This window comes from Melozone crissalis, unplaced genomic scaffold (assembly GCF_028551555.1).
Source record: "Melozone crissalis strain CALT ecotype California unplaced genomic scaffold, PUWL_Pcris_2 ptg000043l_1, whole genome shotgun sequence".
Taxonomy (NCBI): Eukaryota; Metazoa; Chordata; class Aves; order Passeriformes; family Passerellidae; genus Melozone; species Melozone crissalis.
Window position 1 is genome coordinate 1,196,629 of NW_026535821.1, and position 12,553 is coordinate 1,209,181.

General features: G+C 47.9%; 1 pseudogene; it reads left to right on the top strand.

Annotated features, from left to right (window-relative positions):
* The first annotated feature begins 2,183 nt into the window (after nucleotides 1-2,183).
* LOC128942811 (serine/threonine-protein kinase pim-1-like) lies at nucleotides 2,184-8,245 on the top strand (annotated as a pseudogene).
* The last annotated feature ends 4,308 nt before the right edge of the window (nucleotides 8,246-12,553 follow it).

The following is a 12,553-nucleotide window of genomic DNA, read 5'->3' on the forward strand; positions in this document are numbered from 1 at the left end:
ATCCACTCTTGATATTTACATAATTTCCTCATATCGCACAATAAATTAGGGTCACAATTTGGATACTCAATTGGGAAATTCACATCTAAATTCCCTGTTACTAGCCCATATCTAATATCTTCTCTTGCCCTCTCTTTGGCTGCCTTAAGTACCATTTCTTTTTCAGTAGAATCCATCAGAGTATCTAATATTACTTGTATGTCATCCCAGTCAGCATTTTGAGTTTTCATAACCATTTTTACTACGCGTGCCATTTTATCAGGATTTTCTCTATAAGTTCCGGCTGACTGTTTCCAAATAACTAAGCCTGCAGCGGAAAAAGGAACTTTTACAAATACTGGCCCTTCCATTCCGACACCTTGTTGTAAGGGGGCAATCACAGTCCGTTTTTGTTTGCTTATGCCTTTTCTATGCACAACTGGGGCGAGCTTTGACCGACTCCGGGTTCTGTGGGCAACTGGGGTCACTGATTCATTACCATTGCTATCTTTTTCATTCGCATACCTCTTTCTCCTTTCTATCACAGTTAGGTTTTGCTCATCTTCCGAGGAAGAGGGACCGGGTGATGATGGGAGAGGAGGATAAAGAGGGAAAGGTGTACTAGACGAGACGGGCTCAGGACTAGGTGGGTGAGGAGCAGGTAGTGGGATAGGGACAGGTGAAACAGGTGAAACAGGTGGGATAGGGTTAGGTTCTCTTGTAGCTTTCTTAGCTCCTATTGGAGCTACTTGTAATTCAACATCTGTATAATTTTCCCTACTCAAGCTTTCTTTCAATGCCAAGTGTTCTAAACAACGTTCCTCACAAACCCCACACTTTGCAGATGTTTTAACCACTAATAATCCACATTCATCCTGCCATTCTGGCTTTCCCTGTAAATAGAAAACCAGATCAACATATGGGACTTCATCCCATTTTCCTTCTTGTTTACAAAACGACATTAATCGCGAAATAGTGTTATATTGCAGAGTACTGTATTTTAGCCATTTTTTGCCATTCTCCAAGGCATATTCTGGCCACCATGAATTACAGTAATCAATCAACTTAGTTTTACGTAATTCTTCCCCAAAGTTACCCTGTTTCCAATGTGCTAATAAGCACCCCAAAGGAGAATTTTGCGGGATAGGGGTGTTACTGCCCAAAATCCCTTTAAATTTCTCCATTTCAATTACACCACAAATGCTGAACCCGCAATGCTTTTGTGATTGTCTTATGGAACGGCGCCTAGGCTTGTACCACCAGGAATTCCTTTAGCCCAACCAAGCGTAGCTTTTGCTGTGTCTTATTTGGCAGGCATCCAAAACCAAACCAAAGTAAAAAAAGCACCTTACCTTTCTCCTGGGGACGTTGTGAGCGGCAGGAGCGGTCACGGCCAATGGGCTCCCCAAGAATCCCTCGGTGCCGGCTGGAGCGTGATCAAGTCGCGAACTCACTCAGCAGCACTCACAATGGTTCCATCTGGGTCGCCAAAATGTTAGTGTTCAAAAACACATACTCACGTAGGGATTATATGTGGTGCTTTTTATTCAAGAGCTCTGGGAATCAGGGTATTACCCAAATTTGATTCCAACCATACATCCAAAATGATCATGTTTTTATACTCTATATAACTTTCATGTTAATTATTAAACTTATATTGTTCTATTGTATACATAAATTTAGCCCCTCTCTGAATTTCCAACATATTTTCTCATTATTCTTCTTCTGGTTATATAGTAATTATATTTAATTACTAAACAATCATCACATCTAACAATTATGTACTTTATCATACTGCTTACGCAGGTGCAGTTGATCTGGGAAAGCACGAAGCCTAACATTTTAGATTCTATCTTTAACTTTTCCCAGAGCTCCACTATCATGGAGAGAGCTGATGTGGCTAGCAAAGGAGCAGGTGCAGTGTCCTCTTGCATCTTTGTGCTGTAGGTTTTTGAACTGATAGAAAGGAATGGGCCCCCAAAACTGCAGAAGCCCAGGCACCACTCGGCTCTCCTGCACAACTTCCTCCACTGCTGCCTGCAGGCAGACGAGGACAGGCGCTGCTCTGCCCAGGAACTCCTGCAGGTAAGAAAAAGCAAAGGGGCAAAAAGCCCTATCAGCTGAGGACACCTGCATGAAGGGATGAGGAGGAGTGTGGGCCACGTGGCGCAGACAGCTCCCAGGACAGGAAGGTGCAGGGGGACATGCTGCCCTCGGTGCTCTTGGTGTGTCTTCCTGGTAGCCAGGGAATCCTGCTTGAGCCCGTGAGGATGGGTCCTGGAAAGTAAGAGTTCCTTTCTTTGTTCTTTTTCTTCTGGGCAGCATCCCTTTGTGACCTCAGGCCATCCTGCCTCCATCCTGGCTGCTCTGATCATTTCAGCCAAGCAAGTGCAGGAAGACTGGAGAGGAGACACCTGCACCTGAGGAGACCCTTATGCCCCGCCAGCTGAGAGGAGGGAAAAGGGGATGTGTCATCTTGAGGCAGAGCTTCAGCCATCCCCCAAGTATTAAGAGGAGCTGTGCCCTAGATAGGAAATGTGACATTTTTCATATTTGCTCAGTTTAGGTCTTAGGTTAGGTTAGGTTAGGTTAGGTTAGGTTAGATTACGTGTGTGTTAGGTTAGGTTAGGTTAGGTTAGGTTAGGTTGGGTGTGTTAGGTTCCATTTAAAACTCTGTTGTTTTTTCTTTCTCAAAAAGATGAACGTTTAAAAAATTAGGAAATATAGGGATCAACTTCTAAGGACTATGGTGCTGTTGGCACACTATATACAGCCACAAACGGAATGGGACACTCTGAATCAGTGTCATGAGCTGTTTATTTCAAACATCAGTCTCAGTACATTGTTAGGACAATGGAGACAGGATATGTTTACAGCTCGCTGATTCAAATGGAATGCCAAGGAAACGTCACATTACAGGGTAGCATAAAACCCTCTCAGCCTAAGTTTCAGCCAATCACACATAGAGCAAAACATATTGACAATAATTCTATCCAATCATATGAAACACACGTAACAGTAGTTAACAAAATAAGGACTTATTTTCTAACACAATGGCTCGTTTATGAGAGACAAAGCACAGAGGCTCATTCATACTAACCTTCTAAAGATATACATTAAATAAACTTGTTGCAACCTATAAGGGTAAATCACAGGGGCTTATTGTTCTATTTCTCATGTCTGCTCTACTGCTTAGAAAACTTTTTGCTGTATTAGCAATGTTCACAAATCTGCTGTCTGAGGCCTGTCTTTTTTACCACTTTCTCAAAACCCTCAAATTTTATGAATCCCAACATTTGGAACATAGATAGCTTAGATAATAGAGGATTGTTTAGCTTAGAGTAGAGTGTTGTTAATTTAGGGAAGCTCTGAGGTATCTTTTAAGTAGAAACGAAAGAATTGTCATAATAAGAATTAAGCTGTGAGAGGAAAAGCTGGGCTGCAGCCCAACTGGAGCCTGCAGGTGCTCCAATCTGTCAGCCTGAACAGGCCACCTGCAGGACAGAAGGATGAAGATGGAGAAGTGGCGAGGGGATACTTTGTTTCAACCCGAGTGCCAATAAAAGTCTAAAATATCCAGAGTGTTGTAAGACTCCCTTCCTTGCCAGGCTGTAGCTAAGGGGACAGTCCCTTTCAGAGGCCCAAAGAACATAGTGAGGTAAGCAGCTTTGCTTGCCTGAAGTGTGGAATGCCCGTGGGAAGCTGAGAGACTTGTGGGTAATGAACGCCAGGAGATGAGCTCACATTCAGGACAACACTAGGAGGCAGATGTGCAGTCCTTGCTGGGCCTCTTGTCTTGGAGATGTCAGGGTGATCAGCAGCAATCACCATTTGGTTCCCACCCTCCTCTCACTATGTCACCTATGGGATGGAATGGCATTGTCATAGCGGCTTCTGGCCCTTCCTCCCTGATTCTCTTTTCCTCCCTTTTCAACCCAGAGTCCCAGGGCCCATCTGGGCCAGCCTCATCCCCCACGGGTGTGTGCAACCACCAGGGCCTCCTCAGAGCCCCATTCCCACTCTGCTGCTTCCTTGGCCTTTTCCCACATCTGGGCCAGCCTGCTGTTGCCAGCTGTTGGGCACACACACACACAGCATACCACACCTATCAGGGAGCAATTTGATGCAGGAGCCCCTGCTAACCACGGCTCACCAGCCCGGCACTTTTCCCACCCAGCTGTGGCTCCATATGGACTCCATCTGCTGGGATACCCACTGTGAGGGACTGCTCAGGGCCTGGATGCTCCTTGAATGGTGCCCACAGGCCTGATTTCCACACCTCCCCATTCCTCCTACCCCTAAGGCTGCCTCAGCCTTCTAAACACAATTTTTCTTACTCTAATGGCTTCCTGTGCTTTACCGCATACTGTAAGCAGGAGTACACAGTTTTGATTGTCTTTAATCTAGAATTAATAAAAAGAAGTTGGAAGTGCTACAAGAATTTGTCATTTCAAATTTGAAGCAACTGCAAAAAGTAGAGAAGCTTTCTGTGCAGCTTTTCAGTGAATTTAAAGTCTCCTTCCTCTTCACTCACTTTCAGCATATCTGTTGATTTTCCTTTGCTGTCATCTCTTAAGCTTCATCACTTGTCTATGGATTTGTAAAAACACCCTGAAAACCCAACCCAAATTTACTATCCTTTGTATTTCTCCTCTTCTGGAAAAGCTGAGGCTCCTGTGATCTTCTCCTGTGATCTAAACTGTGATTCCCACCTTGGCTCTGGCTAAGAGCAGAACAAATGGAATTTGTTACCTGCTAGTAAGATCTGCTAGCAAAGGTCACAGTTAGAGCTAAGCATGATGCTTCTCTCCCTCCGTTGAATACACATCTTTGTGTCTAGGCCTGGGGATTTCCAGGAGCACCTGGAAGCTACTGCCAAGGACAAAAGTCTCACTCTTGCTGGTTTGGACATGGATTTTTTGGTAGGATTTTGATCTACATCTACAGTGGCCTACAGGAACTGGATCTTTGACACAAAGTGCCTTCAAGCAACATTTCAAAGCATAGTGGGCAATGAAGTCCAGATACTAATGAGTTGTGGTTTGCTTGAACTCTGTGTAACATCTGGTACAATATCCCAAAACATGTCATTTTTGAGTGTTTCAGGCATTTAAAATTCAGGCTTATTCTTGTCAACACTTTTCTTTCCTCCCTTCAGAAATCTGCATGCCCAGGTACTAATTTCTTTCTCAGTTTGTTGACAAGTTACCTGTCAGATAATACTTGTTTCTTGACCCAGAGATGGGGCAACTGTCGCCATTAGGCCAGACGTGAAATACACATGTGATCAGGGTACGAGAAGAAAAAAGTTTTTTTTATTTTGCGTGTTCTCTGGCTTATACGCTCTTAACCAAGTGTGATCTTAAGTCCGCCGCTTGCCTTGGCTTGCAGGTGGCCATCAAGCGAGTGTCCCAGGAGCGCATCTCGGAGTGGGCGCGGCTGGTGAGTGAGCGGGGCCAGCGGGAGGAGCCGGCGGGGCGTGCCGGGCGAGGCCCGGCAGGGCGGCAGCGAGGGCAGCAAGCGCAAGCGTGGAGTGAGTGGAGGCCGCGCAGCGCCCCGGGCCAGGCCATGGCGAGCCGTGGCGGGGCCGGGCAGGGGCTGCCCGAGGTGCGGTGCAGCATCGGCCCCGCTGACGGCATTGCGGTCCCCCCGCAGTGCAAGGGCGCCCTTGTGCCCCTGGAGCCGGCGCTGCTGTGGAAGGTGTCGCGGCCTGGCTTCCGCGGCGTCATGCAGCTCCTGGACTAGTTCGAGGTGCCCGAGAGCTTCGCGCTGCTCATGGAGCATCCGCAGTGCTGTCAGCACCTCTGGTACTTCCTGCACGAGCGGCGGTTCCTGACGGAGGCCATGGTGCAGGGGCTGCTCCGCCAGGTGCTGGAGGCCGTGTGGTGCAGCAGCAGCCGGGGTGTCCTGCACCGCCACATCAAGGCCGAGAACGTCCTCATCTACCTGGCCACAGGTGAGGCGAAGCTTATCGACTTTGGCTGCAGCACGATCCTCCAGGACACGTTCTACACCCAAATGTCAGGTGAGCCCAAAGCCGGGGCCCAGCAGGGCAGCAAAGTTCCCCCCTCGGCTGGCAGAGGGGGAAGAGGGAGGGAAGGAAGGAGGGAGGGAAGGAGGGGGAATCCTTCTTCAGCCAGCTGTAGCCAAGTTGCTTTTTGGCAGGGCAGGGGCTGGCTGTTGTGGAACGGGAGCTGGCTGGGAGGGAGGGAGTAGCATGGGCCTGATGAGCTGCGCCTATGTCCCATAGGAACATCAGAGTACAGCCCACTAGAGTGGATCCTCTTTGGCTGCTACCATGGCCAGCCAGCCACCATCTGGTCCCTGGGCATCCTGCTCTATGAGCTGGTCTGCAGGCACCTTCCATTCCACACCAATGAGGACATCGTCCGGGACCAGCTCTTCTTCCCGCCACGGGTGTCTCAAGGTGGGGATGCACCTTCAAGGCATGAGGGGAAGAACGGGATTGGGAGGGGCAGCTGGCGCATAAGCGTCCTACTCTTGCAGCTGGTGAGGAGTGGATCTCCTGGGCTCAGCTGGAGGAGGTGGCACCTGTGCCTCTGTGCTGGTGTCCTCTGCAAGAGAGGATCAATAGGAAGCTTTTGGCTGTAGCTCTGAGCACTCCTGGTGGCTTGGGCATTGTGGAATGTGGGAGAGCATGGACAGGAGCCCCTTCCTGCTGAGCGGCGGTTTCTGGTTTCTCTCCGCAGAGTGCCAGCACCTCATCAGGTGGTGTTTATGCATGGACCCCACAGACGGGCCATCACTGGAGGACCTTTTTGAGCATTCTTGGCTGCAGGAGCCCTGCCTGGCCCAGGAGACAGCAGAGATTCATCCCTGTGCACAGTAGGATCCAGGAGCCAGCATGTAGCAGCGGCACGCGTCTTGTGGCGCTGGAAGAAAACCCCAGAGCATTTCCCTGTGGCCACAGCGCTGAGGAGAGAGCGCAGCCGAGGAGATGCTTCCGCTGGTCCCCGTGAGCTGTGGAGGGAGCGGATCGATGCTGCCCATCCCATTGGAGAAGTGGTGGCAGTGCGGTGAAGGTGCCACAGACTGGGACAAGGGAAACATCCCCCTGCAGCTCAATGGCATCGTGACGTCCCCACAAGCTGAGGTACAGCTGACATGTTCTTCTGGAGCACGACGTGGAGCTGGGAACACCATCCTGGAGCCCATTGTCTTTGGCTGTGGCCCCTGCCTGGAGGACACGCTCTGCGCCCCGATGGAATCAAGATGAGTCCCCAGCCGGCACCGGGGCGGGGGGATGCTGGTGCTCCCAGGCACGGCAGGGCTCGGCCTGGCCATGCACCGGAGGTTCCCCGCTCGGCAGCACTGGGGAATATTAATTGTTCCGCCGGCCGCTGAGCTGCTTTTTGGCGGGACACGGGACTGATGTTGTGGAAGGGAAGCCAGATCTTGGCCTTGCTGACAGCTTCTGCCAGCCAGCCTGGCACGGGCTGAGGTGGGGGCACCCAGCCTGACAAAAGCATCCATCCATGTGGATAGGGGCAGCAGAGGGGGCAAGTTCCGAAGCAGTGCCCCAGCTGGCCTGCTCTGCAGGCCCTTGAGGAAGGAGCGCCTTTATGGGTGGGAAAGGTGGGGAGTGCCTTTATGGGTGGGAAAGGTGGACAGATTTAATTCTCCCATGGAGTGGTCAGACCCTCCTCAGGCCCGTGAAACAGTGACAGGCTTTGTGCTTTTTCTTGTTTCCAGGTCTTGTTTTGAATTGACTTTAATGCAATTGTTCTTTGTTTTCCCCAGGAGGATTACACCTGGTGCCCGGACCGGACAGGGAAGCACCTGCAGCATCCGGGGAGCGCGTCCAGTGCCAGCGCTACCCCAGGGGCCAGGGTCTGCAGAGACAGCCCCTTCCAGAAGGATGAGGACCTGGTGCATGATTGGCTCCTCTCCTGGCAGCAGCTCTCCAGAGGTGGGCACCCGGCTCCACAGCTGGGCTGGCAGAAGGGCTCCGGGCAAGCAGCAGCGGGCACACGGGCATGCCGCTCCTGCAGCTGCTGAGGAGGTTGCTGTGCCCTGATTAAGCAGAGGAGGTGGAACGTTGCCTGCCCCACTGCCCTTCTCTAAAAACAGAGAATGGTTCGGGAGGTTTGGGCTCTGAGCACAGCCAGCAGCCTGGCCTGGGCACAGCCATGGTGGAACAGGGGGACAGGAGCCTGCTGTGACTGACCGTGGCTCTCTGGTTTCTCTCCGCAGGCTGCCACCACCTCATGCCATGGGAACAGCCCCGCTCGGCCTGCCAGGCTGAGAGGGCTGGAGGGTGGCCGGTGTTCATTTGCTGTCAAAAATAAATTGGGATTTTTTTGTCATCGTCATCATTGGAGAATTTCTTTCATCCTTTTCCAAGCTTTTGGCCTCCTGTGATAGATGGATGTGATTAGTTCTAACAAAATTGTAATTATTTCAATATTTTTGGAAAATAATTGGAAAGGTATATGTGATTAATGTTATGAAGAAAATGGGTTTCTTTGTAGATGATACCTGTGGGAAACAGGATACAGGAGATTGGAATGGCCTTGATGAACAAAATTTAGGAAGCCTCCCAAGTCAGAATTGGCATCAAGACAAAGTTAAGACAACTCCCAGGACAGGATCGGCCGTGACATGAATAACGCTGGGACAATTCCAGACAGGGAGTCTAAAATAGTGCTCTTATCTATAAAATAATGAGGCTTAATTGGAGCATAGTGCTTACTTACATAACACAGGACTTGGGGCACAGGCACAACCTGTCAAGTTATTCAGAGGACAGCGAGGAAGACTGTCAGCCTTCATCCAAGGAGAGCACCAAAGAGCCAGAAGCCCCCTTAGCCACAGCGGGAGCATGTGCTGTATGTGTGGTGATGTAGATTTCAGGAATTGGAAATAGGAGGAGATTTACAGGAAAATATTGATGAATATGTATTAGCACACAGTATATAAGCTGTGTTTGGATTCTTTTGCCTTTTGCATGTGAGGCAGGGTGGGAAGCCCTCCCCAAACCCCGATCGATCGGTTTTGCTTATGCTTTATCCAAACCACTGCCAAATTTCTTCTTGTAACTACTGGGTTCTATTTGATTGTATTATTTTATCTCAGTAAAACTGCTGCTAAATTTTAAGTTTGTGGTTTATTAAATTAGACATATGGGACTTCATATATAACATCAGGAATATAACTTAATCGTTTACGAAACCAAAATGAATATTGTTCAGCTAAATTAACAAGGACTAGAAAAGCATTCCAGACCTAATCACAAAGGATAAAGTAACAGAAATGATGATACTTGATGAAATGAATACATTTTTGCTTAGTTAATAGCTCAGTCTCCTCTGGCTTTTGATCTCCTCCCCAGAAGGGGTGCAGTTCTTTGATCTCTCCTTCACGAGGGGCACAGTCCTTAGGGTTTGGTCTTGGCTTTGGCATGGGGTGTTGTGTTTTGGATGATGATGACTGCCAAAAACACCCCTAAAATTGCCCCCCAAACCCCCAAATCTCCTCAACTCCTCCGCCCCCAAACCTCCCCCCAACCCCCTCAGGATGAATTTTTGGGTTAATTTCAGGTAATTTTGGGTGATTTTGGCACCTTGTGGATGCCGAAGTGGGCATAGGATTCAAACCCACCCAAAATTCCCCTTAAAATTCCCCTAAAATCCCTACAAGTCTTCCCCAAACCTCCTCAGGATAGATTTGGATGTAATTTTGGGTTAATTTCCGGTAATTTTGGGTCGATTCTGGGTGGATTTTGGGTGGTTTTGGTACCTCCTGGACAACAAATTTGACGTAGGATGCAAACCTGTTGCATTCTTGTTGTAGTCATATTTCTCAGGTCCCACACACTGCACCAAGCTGCTCTTTTCTGCTGTGCAGTTCTTCGTGTGTCTTCTCAGGGGCTCCTCCTGGGCTCTCGACCCACCCCTATTTATTCTAGTTACCCTCAGGAGCCACAGCTGCTGCCCAACTAAGGACTTTGCAGCTGTAGCTCATTTGGAGTAACTAGGACCCACACATAGATCTTAACAGGGACTCTCTCCATAACAATACATACATATGTTCAGGCCCCCACACAAACCCAGCCAAAATCTCCCCAGATTCCCTCAAAACTCCCCTAAAATTCCCCCAGAGCTCCTCAGGATGGGCTCTGAGGTAATTTTGGGTGGATTTGGGATAATTTTGGGTCCTTTTGTGACGCGTGAGGGCCCCGGGTGCAGGGCTTGGAGGGGGCTGAGCAGTGGGGCAGGAAGGGGGGGAGGGAAGGAGGTGTGAAACCCCCCCGAGGATCCCCTGATGGGGACACCCCTAAAAAGTTTTGGGCCAGGACTGAGAAACGAGCGGGACTTTTGGGTTTTTTTGTCTTTAGGTTGTTGTTTATTTTTCTATCGTCAACAGTTCAGCACGCTGGCTGCACACCAGACTTAGCGTAAAAAGAGAAGGCACCAAAAGTCACAGGACACAAGGTTCAAGGTGTTTTAAAACGATTTTGTCCAATTAAATCTTAGAATGCATTTTATTTCTACCTTTCAGCCAGTGACTAATTCTTTGTCTGCCACTCAGCATCTGCATTGCCGCTCTTTCCAACCAATCACCCTGTGCTCCCAACACAGGAGAAAATGGAGTAGATGAAGGACAAGGAGATCAGACAATGCCCAAAATCCTCCATCCTGTCTTCTGTTCACCCTCATACTAAAATCCCAAAGCTCTCAGTTTTTCATCCTGTGATAAACTACGCTACTATCTATTTCACACACTCGTAGATTCCAGTTCATCCCAAAGCCTTGGAAGCTTTCTCCATGGACAAAGGTCAAAAGCAGTGCTCTCCAGGGAATCAGGGCTTCTCAGCACAGGCAGGGAGACACACATACTAACTTTTAGTGATTGAAGAATAGTAACATCAATATGGTAATTACAGGAGTTATGATAGGCTATAGGTAAAAGTAAAGGTATAGATTGGTTCTTCTGTGTGAAGATGCTCAGCAAAGAAGAGTCTATAATGCACTGTAACCAAAGCTAAACGGTCTCCAGGCTTGTGTGCAGCTGGAGCTGACAGCTGTAGGCACAGGCACTGCCACCCACGATCCTGGACTGCTGTAACATCTTGGATACAATAAACTGTATTTTGAAGAGCTGCCTGGAGTCCCACATCTCTCATTCAGGTTCTTACGGGAGAGGGACACGGGGTGATGGAGAGACGGCAGCAACTCTGTGCCGTGCTGGCAGTTCCCACTCCTTGCTGCACTCAGGGGAACCAAAGGGTAAGGACAGATATGGGCAATGTTATAGATACATATTATAATATTGGCTTTTCGCAAATATTAAAATGGATTTTATATGCGTGGTGTTAAAGTAACTTTGTTGTAAAGATACAGTTTTTATTTCTGTTGTTAATTAAGCTCAGTGGAATAGCTGCTTGTGTTAAACTGCCTGCTTGGATGGGATCACATCCAATGCACACAGGATGTGGACACCTGTATAGATCTGCCAACTATCAGCACTCCCCGTCTGAAGGCAGAGTGGACCAAGGCCCAAAAACTGGCGGTGATAAAGAGCAGGAGCCAAAACCACAGCCAAGAAACACACATGCTCTGAAAAGGCAGACCCAAGAGGGGCCATGTAAAATTGTTCCTGGAATATGTAAAGTAGTTTATGGATATGCGTGAGGTTCTATGAATATGCAACAGGCTGATGTAAAGGAAAGGTATTTCAGGGGGATCCCCAAAGGTAACAGGGTGCTCCTGGCTGAGTGCCAAGATGCACCTGACCGTAATAACCTTTGCTCCATGGTCCTGGTCTCCCATTATCCATTATTAAACTTTGTACATTTTAACAGGAGAGTGAACGTGTTTTTCCCTGTGAAAAATGCCAATCATTTGTTTTTACAATTTTAAAAGCTTAATAGTAGTAAAATGGTTATAAAAATAGTAACACAATTAGAGTAATAACGATTTGGACAAATTGAATTAGGACAATATGAGGCAATAAAAACAAAGACTTACGGATGTCTGGGTACCTTTTTCTGAGCATCACGAGCCCAAAAAAGGACACCCGTTAATAAAGCATTAACCCTCAAAAACAACAGCCTGTTGCATATTAATGCACTTCATACATGATGCATAAATTCCATTCAAACACAGGATTCTGTCTGGTCAGTGTCAACTTCTTCCCTCTAATCCTAATAGCGCCTCTGAGGCTGGAAGAAGTTAGTTTCTTCTGATAAGAAGGCAATAAATTCTTTTTCTCTTAAAGATCTAGGTGTCCTGTGGCTGCTATCTTGCTGCAAGTCCTTTCTTTTAAACAATGCATCTTACATAGCATAGTTTCTATTTTAACAATTTTTATAACCTAAAACTATATTTAACACAGTACTTAAGAAAATTAATACAGCATTGCTTTCTAACACAACACGTATAATATTCATTTTAATATTTCCGAAAAGCCAATCATAAAATATATGCATTTTTCACACGGGGGATGACCCAATGAGACATCCCTGGGGGTGGGAGGGATTTTGACATTTTGTGAGCTATCTGAAGGGGATCTAGGGAGAAGAGGTACTGAAGAATGGGTTAGGGTAGAATCC